Here is an 18349-nt window from a genome sequence, read left to right as displayed (position 1 = left end):
TTTTTTTTAACAGAGTAAAAGATTTATTGCTTAAGGTCCAATATTTTTTTTCACCATCAAAACTTGTTTTAACAAAACAGTACCATATTATTACAGGCCTCAAATACATGAAGATTTGAAGGAACCATGTACTTTTTATTCGAAATATTCACTTTTCTATTCAAATACAGTACATGCAGAGGAAAACATTAATAGATGAAACTTTAAATATTTTAGCCAACATTCAGAAAAAATTATATTTTTGGGGCTATCAAAATGAATCGTAATAAGCAGTATGCTGCTATAAGTATTGTTTTTTTTTTATTCTTCGTGTCGAACCTATACAAAAATAGACTAAATATACACCAGTCAACATTCGCTTATTGGTTAAGCTACAGTTTAAATGTTTGGTTAATTTTAAACAAAGTTTTACGGTTAAAAAAACGAAACTGGTGTATTTTGTGTTGTTTTTTTAATTGGACGCGAAATAGTTTACGGAAGTAACAAGTTACCAAGCATGTGAAGTTTCAATTATTTTTTTCATATATATTTAGGCCTACACGGAGCACGATAGCTGCCGCATTTTTATAACATAGGATTTCCGTAGCATTTTAACGTCGTTTCCTCAGTATAGAACAATTTGATGAATCGGGCGTTTCCATGTGCACTTCGGCATTTTATATTAAACAAAAGCACTTACGTGACAGTCAGAAATATGAACAGATTTCTCTAGTTTATATGTTACAGCAAGGATATGCCTAAAGATGCTAAATTGTCTTGTTGACTTTTCGGGAAGCCAGAAATGCAGATACTCAAGACAGACTCAAAAGTCCACAAAAAGACGTATACAAATTGAATTGTTGTTACCAAGCTTTTGTCCCCCCCCCTCACTCACAGCGGGATATCTGCGAAATTACACCGCTAGAAACTGGATTTTGGTACCCGTGATGGGCAAAGCACAGATAGCCCATTGTGTAGCTTTGTGCTTAACTCTAAATAAACAAACAAATCAACCAGGCTTTTTGATTAACATATTCTGCTTGATGAACACACGCAATAGCTATTACGATCACATGCATTTATTCACATAGCTATACACTCTTCCATATTCTTATACAGATGTTTTTGCACGTATTATTACGTAGCCATGCCAAACTTGGTTTATAGCATACGTGTATGAGCACAAGGTTATTTATTAAAAAGAAAAGTTAAAGCACAACAACTCTGAGAGGCAGATCAAGTCGATGTTCTGATGTTTACCGCATATATAACACAGCTGTATCAAACACATAATAACACAGTGTTATACATGTTCCATACACAGTCCAATAGAAGGGTAAGTCACACGATCCTAAACAATGTCATCGTTCATCAGGCTGTACTTATTTTTTGTTGTTATTCATCTATGTGTTTGATATTTAATGAAAAGACGAGTCAAAAGCAAGATAACTGTGCTATTCAACTTAACCAAGTCTAAAAACAACCATCCTTTTTAACACGACAAACATTTATTAATGGCTTTACAATCTTGTCTACCCACCCATTTCAAGTGTACGACCGTCCACGGATGTGAGAGTGTTTGCAAAATTCCTATTTCAAAGCAGAGGCAAACCACTATAACCATAACAAGTTATAAAAGAAAAGAAAAAAAAAAAAACAATATAGCGAAAATAATAATGTTTTTTTATCATATGTAATTTACAAAAGATGTATTTAATTATTACCAAAGCACAAATGTACCAGAACGTTTTCTCTAGATATAATTAAACGTAAGACAAACTGAGCAGTATAAATGATTATATAATAATAATAAAGTCATAATTACAACGTTTTGACAATCACCTACGTAAGATTATTTTTAATATTTTCCTGCTGAGAAGAAATTACGTAAATGTTACTTTCGTCAAGCATATTAACCTTTACCTTACTAATTATTTCGGTCCGGCACGACCAGATAGTTAAGGCACTCGGACTCGTAATCCGAGGGTCGCGGGTTCGAATTCTCGTCAGAGACGTGGGGGCGTTATAATGTTACAGTCAATCCCACCATTCATTTGTAAAAAAAGGGAGTAGCTCAAGAGTTGACGATGGGTATAGATGACTAGCTGCCTTTCTTCTAGTCTTACACTGCTATGTTAGAGACGGCTAGTGCAGATAGCCCTCGTGTAGCTTTGCGTGAAATTAGAAAAGCAACACAACAAACTAATTATTGTTTTACGAATTTCAAATATAATAGGTGTTTAAATCACACATTGCGGAAGAAAAACATCTACTTTACATATACCAAATTAATAAAAAAAAGTTATTTCATCTCTTTGTTGGTTTTTTGTTTGGTTTTTTGCAATTTGAATTTTGAGTTAAAAAATTGATCTAGTCACGAAGAATCTCGAGCCAAGTCACGAACAAATTTATTTTTTATCTAATTTTTCTTTGTTTTCTATTTATTAGTAACAAAAATTTAAATGCTACAGTACTTCCGCTTGAAAACTAAGTTAATCAAGACAAATCCTTAAGTTCGGACCCTTTTTCATAATGTAAACACGCAAAGTACAGTTGTGAAGTAGGATGCATTTGTCTTTGTCGTATTTTTCACTCGGCTTGAAAACACTCAAACAGAAAGTTAAATAACGATAATATAGGAGAAACTTATATGAATATCATCCTTAAAATATCACTAAGCCACCCACTTCCAAGTATATTAATTGGTATTTTGTAAAATGCTTGATAGATCTAATAATAATAATTGTCAATCTATTTTCAACAAGTAACAGTTATTAAACTTGTATGTTGATTATAAAACTGGCGAAATACTTAATGATGTTAATTAAACACCAAATTACTTCACACAGAGAGTTGAATATGTGTTATATTAAAATGCTTCTGCATGTGCAAATCCAAGCTACGCAGCAGCTGCAGTCGATAAAGTCGAGGTGGAACGGTCAATGTCAGCATTGCTTGTTGTTTTATGAATAGCTGGAGGATGATATAATCGTACTTTTTGGAAATATGTAACAACCCTCTCTGATACAAAATATTCAAATACCAATATCATAAAACTGTGTTCAGGTTGTGTTTATTATTTTCAAATATTTAATGGAACTGGAAACAAATAAAAATAGATCAAGTTGGAGCACTAAATGGAGAATAAAATGAGTATTATTTTAATTCCTTGTCCTGGTCAAGTTGCAAGATGCGGTGCTTATGGAGATCGAAACCGTCGTCCTCGAAAACAAGATGGATTACAAAACGACTGCATGGAAGAGTGGTGTGCTTTGGCCATAAAAGCCTTCCTACAAAGTTTTTTTTTTTTTCAAAGGAAACTGCACTAACAGGATATTTTCAAGATGCACTGTTGTTAAATATAGCACAACTGGACGTAACGACATAAACTGTAAAGACATCGCTGTGCTCCTACTTCGTATTATAACATAATCTGCTATTATAACCTCTCTGCTATTCCCAAATTGAAAATTTTTAACACATTATAACCTGACATAATATACACACACATATCCAATCATAATCAATATATATGTACACACACGATATAATTATATATTAGTGTTTCTATTTTATATCATTATTAAATGCACACGTATAACGTAGAATACATAAAATAATTAAACGACAAAACTGTAGGTACGAACTGATCTTCAATCTATTCATCAGAATTGAAATTAGATTGCGCTTTAAGAATACCATTTATTCACTGAATATTGTTAACAAATCAGTTTCATTCATAAAATATTATTAGTTATAGCCTATGTAAAGTGTATACCTTCAGATTCAAAGAGGTTAGAGATACGATCTTAATAAATCAAGCGGTCTGAAAAACTAATATTACTACACTAACATTGACGCAATCTCTAACATCTTTGAGGTGTATATCTGATGAGTCGTTAGATAATATGGGAGATTCTATTCCATTTATAATTCAGTATAACACCCAGTTCTCTATCAAAGCTTATGAAGTTGATGCGCTCCATAATGTTCCAAAGGTCTTCAATAATTCTAGCATCAGGAATCCGTGCTGTCAATCTATGATTTCTATAGTTTGTTATTCAAGATATCCATCCCAATCATGGCAATATGACATTGGGCATTATCCTGCACCAAGACTGAATCTGGTTTGATTGCACCCATAGAAAGCCGTAAAATCGTGTAAATATATTATCAATCAGCAAATCTAACCCTCGTATGCACAAAAATCAATGTGCTAATAATATAGATTGGACCATAAACAGAGTAAAACACATTTAAAAATTTTGTTTCGAACATATCGTTCCTTTAATCATTGCAGAGTGATTATAAAGGAATGTAAGAACCTGTTCTTGGGATGGGGGACAAACTTTTCTCACACATATTGAGAACCATAAATTTTATTTCGATAAGATTGAGACATGGTGAAAGGTCTTTCAGCATATCAAGCCAAATTTGAAATAAAATTACAAGTATCTTGTATTTTGGACACTATCAACCGATCCTTGCAGTACCACTAAGCTCGTAATCTTCAAAGACAGAGAAATAAAAGCAACACCTGTTTGGGAAAAAGATAATTTAAGTACGCGTCAAGATACCAAACGTATCTTGTTCAAAGGTCTGTCCTAACGTTCGACGAAGTTTATTCACATATTTAATAACTCATTCTTTGAGACTTTCCAGTTTTACATAAACACAGTAACAGATTATGTTTTTGTTCCAAGATTATTTTAAAATACATCAGTAACTTACTTGGCATTAGATTAAAAAAGTTTCGATGATTACCAAAACGAAACGCCAGTCTTATCCATTGCAGTTGTTTATACACGGGTGCTGACATATTCATGAGTACAGTGTTGTGTAGTATTTCATCAAAATATAATGATGAAAAACATCCGAAATACATATTATATGAATTTAGCTTTTTTTTGTTTTTTTTAGTTTTACAGATTACAATAGAATACGGCCTAGCATGGCCAAGTGGTTCAAGCACTCGACTCGTAATCTGAGGGTCGCGGGTTCGAATCGCCGTCACACCAAACATGTTCGCTCTTTCAACCGTGGGGCGTTATATGTGACGGTCAATCCCACTATTCGTTAGTAAAAGATTAGCCCAAGAATTGGCTGTGGGTGGTGATAACTAGCGGCCTTCCCTCTAGTCTTACTTAGACTGATAAATTAGGGGCGGCTAGCGCAGATAGCCCTCGTGCAGCTTTGCGCAAAATTAAAAAACAAATACACTAAAATCCACGTTTTTTTTTACGCTTGTTAAATTTTTCGAAGACATCCCTTGTTTTAACTATAGAAACTATAGTTTTAAAGAACTCGTACCACATTCGTACTTTCTAGAATAAAATTTAATGTTATGAAATACTTCCTGCTAATTTTAGTACACTTTCAACAAAGTTTTTAAAATATATTCATGATTGAAATTGTCATATATACGAGGAATATATACTGTATTTTCAATCAATTTGTAAGTAAATGGGTTATAATTCGTAAAGTAATTATCTTAAGTTTACTAAGTTTATATAGTTAAATGTAAAACAAAACTTATATTTCAATACGAACAAAAATTACTCTCATAGGATTAAAAATACCAGCCTTAAAAGAATACTGAAACACACATTACAGTGTACGTGTATGTGTATCTCATTATTCTTAAAGAAATATTCTCATGATAGTATCACAATTCCTTTCGTAGTTTTCATAGTTAACTCCTGAATGAAATAAACTGCTGTGTTTCAATCTTGCTTTGACAACCACTACGTTGTAGCCTGGAGATATATTTTGAAAAAAAAGAAAGGAAATCACTACGCTTCATTCACTATACTGGAAAGACACTTTCATTATATATTTATTAATATTTTTGATTGAATTGCGATTTGTTTTCCTAAGATGAGTAATTATTACATACAGCTAATAAAAAGCCTTTAAACGGAGGGGTTTAAAGTAAACCTTACAATGTGTAGCATGAAGTTAGACATCACCAAACAAATCTGCCACCTTTTAAATTTATTTTTCTTATAGTTTTGTTGCAGTGTCTAGTACATATGACACAAATTCATAAAAACAAACAAACAATAGTATATTACCATTGAAGTGCATAAACCACGCTGTTAACTCCTAAAAACTGGAAAGACATGCTAGTCATTCAACCACATCTTTTTTTGTCTATCAAAAAGGGAACTGAAAGCGATAGAAACAGGAAGAGGGCTATTAACAGAGTCTTAAATGAGCCTTGTTAGAGAGGTGTATTTATTTCAGTACATAACAGGCTCAGTAACTGTAGCTTTCCTCGCATTCATTCCTGGTGCTGTACGAAACGAAGAACAGAAAAGGGCTCATTATCACTATAGTAGTTCACTAACCACTTAAGCTTTCGAGAGTCCGTATATTCACTTGACAATTGTGAAAGTTATATTTTATACGACATTGCAAGACAAGTTATAATAGCACTTACTAAATGATAACAGAGGGAAAAAAAGGATGAAAGTTCTATTCATTTGTGGGAACTAATAACTTTTCGCGAAAAACAGATGATTGTGCTAAAGATACATTCTGAAAACAGTTCTTCTATTTTTAGCTCCTAATAAACTTAGTGAAGGAGAGAAATAAAGCCTTACGTTACACCAACCACATACACTACGAAAAGGAAAACAATTAACACAGATGTACTCCAGGGTTAATCAATTTTTTTTGAAATTTCTCAGTCATGTAATAATTCATTTCGCTTATGGTGGTTATGCAACAACTGCTGACATAATCTGCCTCGGTTTTTGTATAATTGACAAACAGATGTAACATAATTTCGAATTTCGTATATTCAATACAAATATTGGTTGTCTGCACAAATACACAAGGATATTAAGATATGTTTAAACTATGTGCTGTTTCAATAATGTTTTTGGCATTATTTTCTTCAGAGAAAGCCAAGCAGTTCTGAAATCGATCAAACTTGAAATTTTGTTTTCAAATCTTAATATTCTTCGAAACACTAGTCGGAACAAGTCCGGTGACAACTTACTAGTTGCTGAAAAATTAAAATATATAGTGTTTATCAATACGATCACTTACCAGATAAATGGTTTCTCCGGATCCTCGACCACCACCTACTTCGACTTTTAGCCGCTACTCGTTCGCTAAAACTTCGGACAAACTTCCGGTTAATTAAAGTTCCCACTGCTCCATTCATCAAAGACACTTAAGTCCGATTTGTTGAACCAGGGACGTTGTCTAAATCTATGTATATCATGCTACAATAGCCCTGTCTTAGGTTTTGTAATATGTTCACAAGTCTTCTGAATAACTGCACATTCTAGAACACATGCGTAATTTTATTGTAGTGCAAGTGCGCAAGATCCCCAGAGTTCTCAACTGTAGAGTTGAATTTATATCATTATTCAAGCACCTAGTTTAAGCAAGTTTATTTGCTGACCCTAAAAGTAATTTTTTTTGAAATCATACAATGCTGGTTTTCTGTGGTAACAGAGAATGTAATGAACCTCATTCAAATAATTTAGGATTTCGAGTGGGTTTTCATTCAGCAGAGTTCAATGACAAAAATACAACACTTTTATTGATAAGCAGAGAACAACGTTTCGACCTTCCTAGGTCATCTCCAGGTTAACAAAAAAGATACATTTTTAGTTCAAGTGGGTTTCTCGTCATCAAGAAAAATACAACACAAAGTTCAAATAAAAATAAAATATCAAACAGCATGCATGTAGCTAAGTCTGCATGCCACTATACAAAATATATAATGCAATTGTGTAACAACGTTTCAGAAGAACAGTTGTTACCTTCCAGCGAAAATGCACGTGTTCTTTTCTGGATACAACCGACCAATCTCAAGTAAGTATTAGCCAACAATACTTACGCATGCGCATCTTCATGTACTATATACATAATCGTTCTCGAGCTCGTGTTGTACCAAGGGGACGGAAACTTTTCGTGCATTTGCTGCAAATGTCATGTTCGTATAAACACACGAGATTGAGGGCCTAGTTAAAGCCAGAGACATCATCATGAAGACTTGAATGTATATACTGAGTGTTCGCAAAAATACATTCTTTAATCTTAAGTATATTAGAATTTTAATCATTTAAAGTCCGTGCCTTGAAATGAATAAACATGTACACACACAACTGTAGAGATTATGGAGTATTCAAGGCAGTGAATGTCTATTAACACCTTATAAGGTGTTTTTTTCACTATGGATCTTTTAATACCTTATTTATATTTATTAGTGTCAGTTTTCAATATTAAGCTGTAATACTGAAGTTATGTCTTATTCTATCTTGATTGTCATCTACATACATTGCTCTTTTGTCTACTGTAACGTGCAACAGGATTCCTGTGATCGGTCAAGCATGTATATTTTAATCAAATACACCCATGAAAACTGGAAAAGTTATTTTTGGTTAATTCTAGGCCGCATTTCAAGGTTATCTTCAGAAGTATAGAATGAAAAGAAGTTCAGACCCAGTTCAGTTTACAAGAAATATATTAAAATATATAATCATTATCAAGTTAATTATGGAGAAAAAAAGTCATAGTTCAAGAACTAATGAAACCAAACTCGTCAACATTTGTAAGCATACATTGTAAGAACTTGTGAACGAAGCTAAAGAATAAATAACAATACACGAACCACGCAGTATCTACAATATTAGGAAAGCCACATATTCTTGTCAAGAACACTATTCATGTATTAAGAGACAGAATTTATAATTTATACTTTTCATATATAACAAAAACTAACATTATAATGGGATATATGAAATTTCAATTATTTCAATCTGCTTTCATACCAATATATTGACATGAAATGAATAAAAACCCTATAACCCGAGGGCTTTCAATTAGTGAACCTTTCTTCTTCAGGGAGCAAAGTTTGGAATCATTTGTTCATTTCTATCAAGACTTCTTGAACCTACCTATTTTTCTAACATCATGAATACATTGGCATAAATGTGTACCACAAGTCTGCCAATTAATATAGAAAAGGATACTCTCTGTAAACAAATATATAGGATTATCGCTTAGAAACCTTCACTAACAATTTTATAGACCTACTCATTCTCCATACAACCTTCCGTTATTCATCTAAGATTTCTGCTCTTAACAATGTTTTTTTTTAAGATTTAATAATAAACATAGTTTTTATTGTTGTAATGCTTTAACATTATACCAAGGATCTTTTAGTTTGTTTTACTGTTTAATTTTGAGTGTGTTAAACTAAACAATCAGTATCGCTATACTCGATAGATTAAGCATTAATTAAATCCTTCAGATATGTTTCATACGCATAGACACACAAATAGAGGGAAGCAACCAATAAACTAAATCTGTCTTCAACGTTATTAAAAAAAGAAACTGATATACTACTAAAAACTATTAAGTTTACAATCAATGTATTATCGATTGCAAGAACGTTTTAGCGTAAGCAAAGTTATATTTACGACATATCGTCATTAGTAACCTTAAATGATAGTATAAATAATGTTTAACACGTTTGTGAATTATTAAAAATCTAGCTAACACTGACTTATTTCTGTAGTTTTATAAATTGAGAAGCAATAAAATGTTTCTCTTTGAAATAGAACTTCGTTACCTTTATTAAAAAAAAACGTGTACAGAAACAATTATGTCGGTCAAGAACAAAATAAAACAAAATCCACCAACCTACGTAGTGTAATCTTCGCCCTAATTTAGTTATAATATCAAAACAAAGAAGGTATTTATTTGAAAATAGTAATAATCCTCCAGAAGTTTAAGGGTGCTTAATAATGGATTACATTGCCTAATAACATTTCCAATTCATTATTCGCGTTACATCCTTGGCCTGAATGTTTTTGGTGCACTGGGATATTTAAGGATTACATTCATTTTCCTCTTATCTAACCTTGCAGTAATATAGGATTTTAAAATACAAAACGATACTAGATTTGTAAGTGGCCTGATTTAGACAGGGGAAAAAAAAAAACTATTTTAATTATTTCTAAACACTGTAGCCAAAAGCTCCCTTCCTCTCAATTCGTTTACCGATGTTGACTTCCGTGGTCGTACAAGATAAAACAGCAGACTTAACGTTAAAGGAAGAAGTGGTGCATCTGGGACGTCTAATATTTTGATCAGCAAAATTTTCAGCGAGTTTACCAAAGATAAATAGAAGAAAAAGTTTGTGAAGGCCGAAGTAATCAAATGATCACATTAATGACACATTCTGTAGTTTAATAAAGTTACCAAGTAGCTCAAAGGTATTAGAGAGATTATTGATCTACAACCCATACGGAACTAAATTTTACGATATATCTGGAATTTCATCTACATTAAACAATTTATTTTGCACGGATTTCAAACATATTTTCATATGAATTCTAGAAATATTTTTCTTTCATAGTTACAAATACTGTATATAGTACGATTTTCATGAAAGATTTATATAAATTACTTTTGGTGAGATTAGGGTTGGCATTTTAAAAATTTTCATTAAATGGAAAATAAATGTTAAATTAATATGAATATTCAGCTCTTAACCTGCAGCTACAAAGATAGTTATATCCAACATCTTAACGATGTATGATCCTGAATTCATATTAAATCTGTATGCAATACGCTCACCAATATAATGGTGCCATTACAATGGTGTACATGTACTTTGAATGTTTGATGTTATTCGATATAATTATTTCATTTTATTTGTTTCTCAATATGAGTAATAAGCTTTCAAAGCCAAAGGTAAATGCTTATGAAGACGATTTCAAGCCCAAACAGGATCAAGATTAAAAAAAAAAAAAAAAGTACAAATAATATCAGAAGCAACTTTCCAGTGTAAGTTATATTACACACCAAAAACCAATAGTAAACACTAATAAACATATAAACAAACCAGTAATAAACAAAGATACTAGCTTCTTGTTCGTTTCTTACCAGTATTTAAACTTCACTGATGTTTTACTTTCGTAGTTCCTGAAAACTATTGCAAGAATGATCTTATTCAACGTAATATTTTAAAATAATTGACTTATATTTATAGTTTTACATAAGTTAAGAAAAAATTATCTTGTTTATCCATCTGGCTTTCGAGAGCATTTCAAGCTTATTTAAACTGATGAGTCGAGAGAAATTAAAACAACTGTTTCATGCATGAAATAGGAAGATACTTCTCATTAAAACATCTTTCAGAATCTGATGCAACATTGCCAGACAACATCCAGCTTTGTTCATGTTGAGGTTCAAGATGTTTTCAACATGTTTTCTGTAAAGAGGTACCAACATGCGATGTAGTATTGCACAGTCATTTAGCCATGTGTCTATCCATAAAAATAACATATTTAAACCTGTTTAAGTGCGTGTCTAACACAAGTATGACAGTTTCATATCAACTGTAGCAACAAGTAATGCAACATATTTTGAAGAACATTTATAACAACATAATAACGGCAAGCTTCATATCGCCTGTTATGCAGCTTCTGTAATTAAGAAGTTTAGATAAGCATTAGCTCTCACCAAATACCCCATAACATCAATAACTTTTCCCTCTTAAACACGAACTACGTAGAAAACAGAAAACTGGTGTTATTAAAGCAACTGTACGTAAATGAATTCATATCATACATTCGTTTTACTAAGAGGTTATGATGACTGAATGTCTGGATGGGCAATACTATTAGCGAAATATTTTGTTGTAATGACGTAACTCACTCGCAATAAATAAAAATTTGTACCTGGGTATAGTTTTTCAATATATATAGTTACGTATTATAATATACTTTGGATAAGTCTCCGATTTATTATGTTACGTACGTTACGTATTACTATTTTAAATAACCGGAATTGAATTTGATCATAGCAGTTAAATATAATGCGTATTAACAATCATTTATGTTATTTGCCAACAAGATTGATACATTTCCTTTTTTTAACACAAATATATTTTAATATACAAACAAAATCAATACAATTTATAATAAAGAACGATTATTACTAATACTTATTGTAAATGATGGTTCATATACAACAATTTTACAAAGTTACAAATAACACTGAGTCTACAACTAATGACGATCCAGGTCAACGACGAGCAAATTAATTCTGAGTTGATATTGCCACACACCTTGCTGAAGCTCGCGAGACTGACTGGCCTCAAACGGCTGACTTTTACCGATGATGATATTTAATGTTTTCGTAGAAATTCTAATGCCCGAGGTAATTCACTGAAGATAAAAGTTGTTCGAAATGAATAAACCTTCCTGATCAAATTTTTCGATTAATAGGCGTTAATCACAATTATTTCTTCCTACGCCTATAGCATACTATAGCATCCATATACATTTCTTTTGTCTCGGCGCATCAATTTTTATTTATCAATCATGCGAGACTCTAGTCTAGAATATTTACCAAAGTTCGTTTGAAACAATACTATTAATCACTAGCACTACATACATAACAAGTGCATTGTTGATTTTTATGCACGAGAACGTTCTACAGGTGGAACTTGCACGATAGACAGTGAAGGTACGTCACCTCCAAGAAAGAAAACTATACAGAAATAAGCGTATGCAGTAAAATAATTGTACAACAGTAAATATGTAACACCTTCCTTCTTAAAGAATTAAAAATTGGTGATAGACAATTTTTAAGATATATATATATATGGGCACACACACGCACTGATAACAATTTATGAATTTACAATTTCAAAAATCATGACACTATATAACACAATACAAATAACCTCATTATATAGCTCGTGAATTTTTTTCAACACAAATGTTATCTATTTGGCTTAACAATCAATTATTACTTGACTGAGATGTTCTTCGAACGTTGGGATAGGTTTTAAAGGAGCAACATAATTTTTCTTATTAGGTTTTCTAGACACTTGACATTTATGACAACTTTTACAAAAGTGAGAAATATCTTGCCTAATTTTTGGCCAAAATAAATGTCTCCATTTTTCAACACGTCTTTTTCACTTCTAAATGAGCTCCCATGGGAAATTAATGGGCAACTTTAAATATTTCCGAATTATACGCTTTTCGAACAACAATTTGATAAACTCAGCCCAGTCTTTTGAAACTGACACATTTGACGATATACATTTTCACATAAGCATACTATATTTGGAAAATTCTCCAATTCTTCATTTCAAGGTGTATATTTAAAAAGTTAGAGATATGTGAATCCTTTTCTTGATCATGGATTAGTGTACTCAAATCACTCACATCCATCATTGCCGCTCCTCAAAGCCTTGTCAATAGGACAATCATTTGCAATAATCACGTCGGACCAAAAAATGTGACAAATTTATAATGTCCTATGAACATGTGTCTTATCATTTGATTTTGGCTTAATTTCTTAGCCTGAGCTCGAGTCACAGAACACGAGGGAAATACTTCTGCATTCTTCTCAACAATATAATCCTCAGATGAAACAGGGATCGACTCACTAACCATCTTAACTTCGGCAACAACTCTTCCCACAATCAAATCGTTACCTAACAATAATGATACACTCTTAATTGGAAGTTAACTTGTACCCAAAACTAGGTCTGATGGTAAACAAATGTTATGTAAAGGAATATTAATAAAACCACCCTCAATACCCTGAACAATAAGAAACTCACTAGTGACAGAAATCAAATCTAAAGGCAATACACCTTCTACAACAATGATTGAGCCACCCCAGTACAGGCATGGAAATGGTAGTGCCATTTGTCAAAAACCAACAGACATAAAATGTCTCAATTCTTCCCTAACTACATCATCTTTCTTTCGATGGCCAACTCAACAACATCGGATGATCTGATAAAGCTACGTCGATATGTGGATACAAGTGCACTGGATGTCGTCTCCCTTTCTTTTTCAAACTCCAACTGTCGGACATAAAATATTCAGATTTTTTACAAAAGTAGCAAACACACTTTGATAGTTTTAATAAGGTTTTATCCTGACTGTCAGAAGATTTCGAATTGGAGAAGCTGAACAGGTACAGGTTGTTGCTGAGATGGCAAGAATTTCTTTTTACGAAAAGTGATTTTATGATTTAAAGTTTAATCATCGAAAAGAGAAGCTGCTTCCTATAGTGTTTTAACTTTCTCTTCATCCAAATGAGTTTTGAGATCGTCACATGCACAATGTTTAAATTCATCAATTAGGCGTAATTGTCACAGTTTGTCGAAACTGTTGCCAATATGCATAAAATTTATACCATCGATCAAATAAACCTTTTTTGAATTTTTTCCTGTTGTGTTTTAATTAAGTACAAAGCTACACAATGGGTTATCTGTTCTCTGCACATCACGGGTATCAAAACCAGGTTTCTAGCGTTGTAATTCCGCAGACATATCGCTGCGGCACGGGAGGGCCTTTTTCATGGGTGAATTTCATTTAAGTTTGGCTATCTTGCTTGTAATAACCTCGACAATTACGGCGGTGAGCCTCAAGTACTAACTTGTATGCTTTGATGTCCTCGTAGATATTCTAACGTCCAAAGTAATTCGCTGAAGTTGAAGTTCTTCGAAATCTATAAACGTTTGCGATTAAAATTGTCGATTAGTAGGCATTAATCACAATTATAGCTTCTCGGCCTCTAGAACGCCAACTGTAGCTCTCCAAATAATCTATTTTCTCTCGATTTTTTGTCATTCACGCGAGACTCCAGAACATGAAAGTTCTCTTGCTACAATACTATTAACCACTAGTATTGCATAAACACCTAATATATTGTTGATTCTTACACACAAGAATTTTGAGAACAGGCGAGACTTGCGCAATACATAGTCAAGAATATACTTCACATGTGGGCCTGGCATGGCCTAGCGCGTTAAGGCGTGCGCTTCGTAATCTGAGGGTAGCGGGTTCGCGCCCGAGTCGTGCCAAACATGCTCTCCCTCCCAGCCGTGGGGGCGTTATAATGTGACGGTCAATCCAATTATTCGTTGGTAAAAGAGTAGCCCAAGAATTGGCGGTGGGTTGTGATGACTAGCTGCCTTCCCTCTAGTCTTACACTGCTAAATTAGGGACGGCTAGCACAGATAGCCCTCGAGTAGCTTTGTGCGAAATTCCAAAAACAACAACAACAACAACAACTTCACATGCAAAAAGAAAACTATACAGATACAAGCGTATGCACTAAAATTAAATGAAAAACGGTAAATCTGTTACAATAAACTTCACACAGTATCATTGAGCTTATGAGACGTAGGAAAGATCACATTTTATTGCAAAACACAATTACCAAGATAATAAATATTTTGGTTTTTGAAATTATTTTAAAATACGCTGCATAAGCGTGTTCAAAGTATTATAATGAGACTTATCTTTCCCACTAATGTGTGTAAAAAATAAATGGCTCAGTTGAAAATTAACAACATAATAAATCTACTACATGTTTATTAGAAACTTAAAGATTAATATTCGTAATTTTAACTTTAAAATGAGGTAAAGAAGCAGAGCATCTTCATTTATAAAACAATGAAGATAATAAAAGTAAAATAAATTGAATACTCAACATCTTCTAAGCCATATCTTGTTTATTCTTTTTTATTAAATGGAGGTAGAAAAAAAAAACTTGCATAATATCTAAATTAAAAGATTATAAAACATATTTGATCTTCCACACTGTTCTTAGAATATGTTACATATTATTTTCTGGCTTGTCATTAAAATTCAGTAATGTGCATAATAAAGCAATGTCTGAATTGTTCAAATTTTGTATATTATAGAAAATTTTACGTTTATCTAAATTGTTAATACACTAACTTGATTATGTGTCCTTTGCTTTGTTGGTTGCCAAATGTCTAATAACATGGAAGCTGCACATAAAAATTAATCAAAAATAATTTTATCGATACAATTAATTCTCATTAATTAAGGCTGGAGCTTCCTATGGACCTTCCATAAAACAACTAGCGAGTTTTTTGCTTATTGTCTAATACAACTACATATTTCAAACTTTACTCTGCTTATTACTATTTATATTTTAAACAAGATAATTAGATAGAGTCATGTGAAAAAGTTAGGACACCCTATGAAAGCCTGTGTATTTTTGTAACATTTTTGGATATAATCAACAAATGGAAGGCTTTCAAAACAACTGCCAACATGCTCAGGTCTGGTCGTCCAAGCAAGTTCACCCGGAGAACAGACCGCAAGATGCTAAAAGAGGTCTCCAAACACCCTAACATGTTATCACGGGACCTACAACGGGCTCTCGCTACTGTTTATGTGAAAGTGCATGCCTCTACAATCAGAAAGAGATTGCACAAGTTTAACTTGCATGGGAGGTGTGCTCTCTAAGAGAAACATCAAGGCCAGACTGAAGTTTGCCAAAGAGAATGTAGACAAAGACCAGGACTTCTGGAATAATGTTCTTTGGACATGAGTTCAAAATTGAATTATTTGGACACCAGGACAGAGGACATGTTTGGCGTAAACCAAATACAGCATTCCAGGAAAAGAACCTCATACCAACCTGTGAAGCATGGAGGTGGAGGTGTCATGGTTTTGGGCTGCTTTGCTGCAGCAGGACCTGGAAGCTCACAATCATAGAATCCACCATGAATTCTACAGTGTATCAGAGGGTGCTTGAGTACCATGTAAGACCATCTGTACGAAAATTAAAGCTGAAGCGGAACTGGACCCTGCAACACGACAATGACCCAAAACATACCAGTAAATCCACCAAGGACTGGCTGAAAACTACGAAATGGAGAGTTCTGGAATGGCCTAGTCAAAGCCCAGATCTTAATCACATTGAGATTCTGTGAGGTGACTTGAAACGGGCTGTACATGCAAGAAACCCTTCAAACATCTCACAGCTGAAAGAATTCTGCACTGAGGAGTGGGGCAAACTTTCTTCAGACCGATGTCAGAGACTGGTAGATGGCTACAAGAAGCGTCTCACTGCAATTATTTCAGCTAAAGGGGGTAACACTAGCTATTAGGGGGTAGGGTGTCCTAACGTTTTCCTCAGTTAGAATATGCATTTTTGTAGAATTACATTTACAGAAGATCTTGAAAAGTCTTTTCTTCAGTTTTAACTGTTTAGTTATATTCCTATAATCTCTCAGTATTGTTGAAATTGAGATTAAATATCTGTATATCCAAAAATGTTACACAAATACACAGGCTTTCATAGTGTGCCCTGACTTTTTCACATGACTGTATGCGAGTTTAAGAAAAAAACATCCCACATTTTAACCACCTTTCACTATCTTCAGCCAGAAATGGGAAATTTGTTGCTTATCAAAACTGTTTAAAAAGTACTTTGGAAGGTAATAATGATAGTATTATACATAAACTGGGAGACGCCAAAAATATTTCTGAAGTTGGCATTGCAGCCCCTAATATGATGTTTGAACATAAATATTAAGATGGTAAGACACTGCTCTACTCCAAAATTATGGTAAACAATCACTATATTGTATCCTTTAATTATTAAACCATTTTATTACTGGAATATAATATGCAGTCTGTGGTACAATGAAGGGTAAAACCTTAGTTTTATTATAGCCAGTGATCTCGATATGGTCTATGTTATCGTATAGAAAAATGTATTTCACATCTAAACTAGAGAGAATACTTTTTCTCCAAGACACAGCTGTCTCTCTAGTGTGGTTCTTATTCTGCTCGATTATGAAAGTAGTAAATTACGTTATGGTTACCCTGTAATATGATGGTGGTAATTTTATTGAACCCATTAGTTTCATTAATACCTGTGTTAACATTTTTATTTAAAAACTTTCTTTAGGGTCGACCCAGCATGGCCAGATGGTTAAGGCACTCGACTCGTAATCCGAAGGTCGCGGTTCGAATCCCGGTCACACCAAACATGCTCGCCCTTTTAGCCGTGAAAGCGTTATAAAGTGACGATCAATCCCACTATTCGTTGGCAAAAAAGTAGCCCAAGAGTTAGCTAATGGGTAATGATGACTACCTGGCTTCCCTCTAATATTACACTGCTAAATTAGGGACGGCTATCTGCGATAGTCCTTGAGTAGCTGTGCGCAAAATTAAAACCAAACCAAACAATCTTTAGAAATCTTCCTGTACAATTACAATACATAAAAGCAAGCTCAACAGTTCATCCTTAACTAATTAATCTCCTGTAACTGGTCAAATAATTGGTCTCAAAGGTCGTTGTTAAATTTATATTAACAATGTCAAATATTAACAAAGTCGAATCATTTCGAAAAATAAAGCTGAAAAGGTATAAGCATTGCATAAATAAACGAATACTGAATAGTAATAATAAACACAGCAGATGTTATAATATGGAGATGGAAGTTTGCACATTCACTCATAAATAAAAATACACTTGGCTGTATAACGACGTCAAAATTCTTTTGAACTTTATCCAGACAACAACAACAAAAAAGTGA

The 18349-nt window shown here is 33.1% G+C and overlaps 1 pseudogene across 1 annotated transcript in view; it reads right to left on the bottom strand.

Moving 5' to 3' along the window:
- LOC143232705 (uncharacterized) overlaps positions 1–18349 on the bottom strand; it is a 169294-nt pseudogene that overhangs the window by 53672 nt on the left and 97273 nt on the right. The gene's annotated exons all lie outside the window — the stretch shown is intronic.

This window comes from Tachypleus tridentatus, chromosome 1, assembly GCF_004210375.1.
Source record: "Tachypleus tridentatus isolate NWPU-2018 chromosome 1, ASM421037v1, whole genome shotgun sequence".
Taxonomy (NCBI): Eukaryota; Metazoa; Arthropoda; class Merostomata; order Xiphosura; family Limulidae; genus Tachypleus; species Tachypleus tridentatus.
This window is presented reverse-complemented; position numbering and strand designations above follow the sequence as displayed.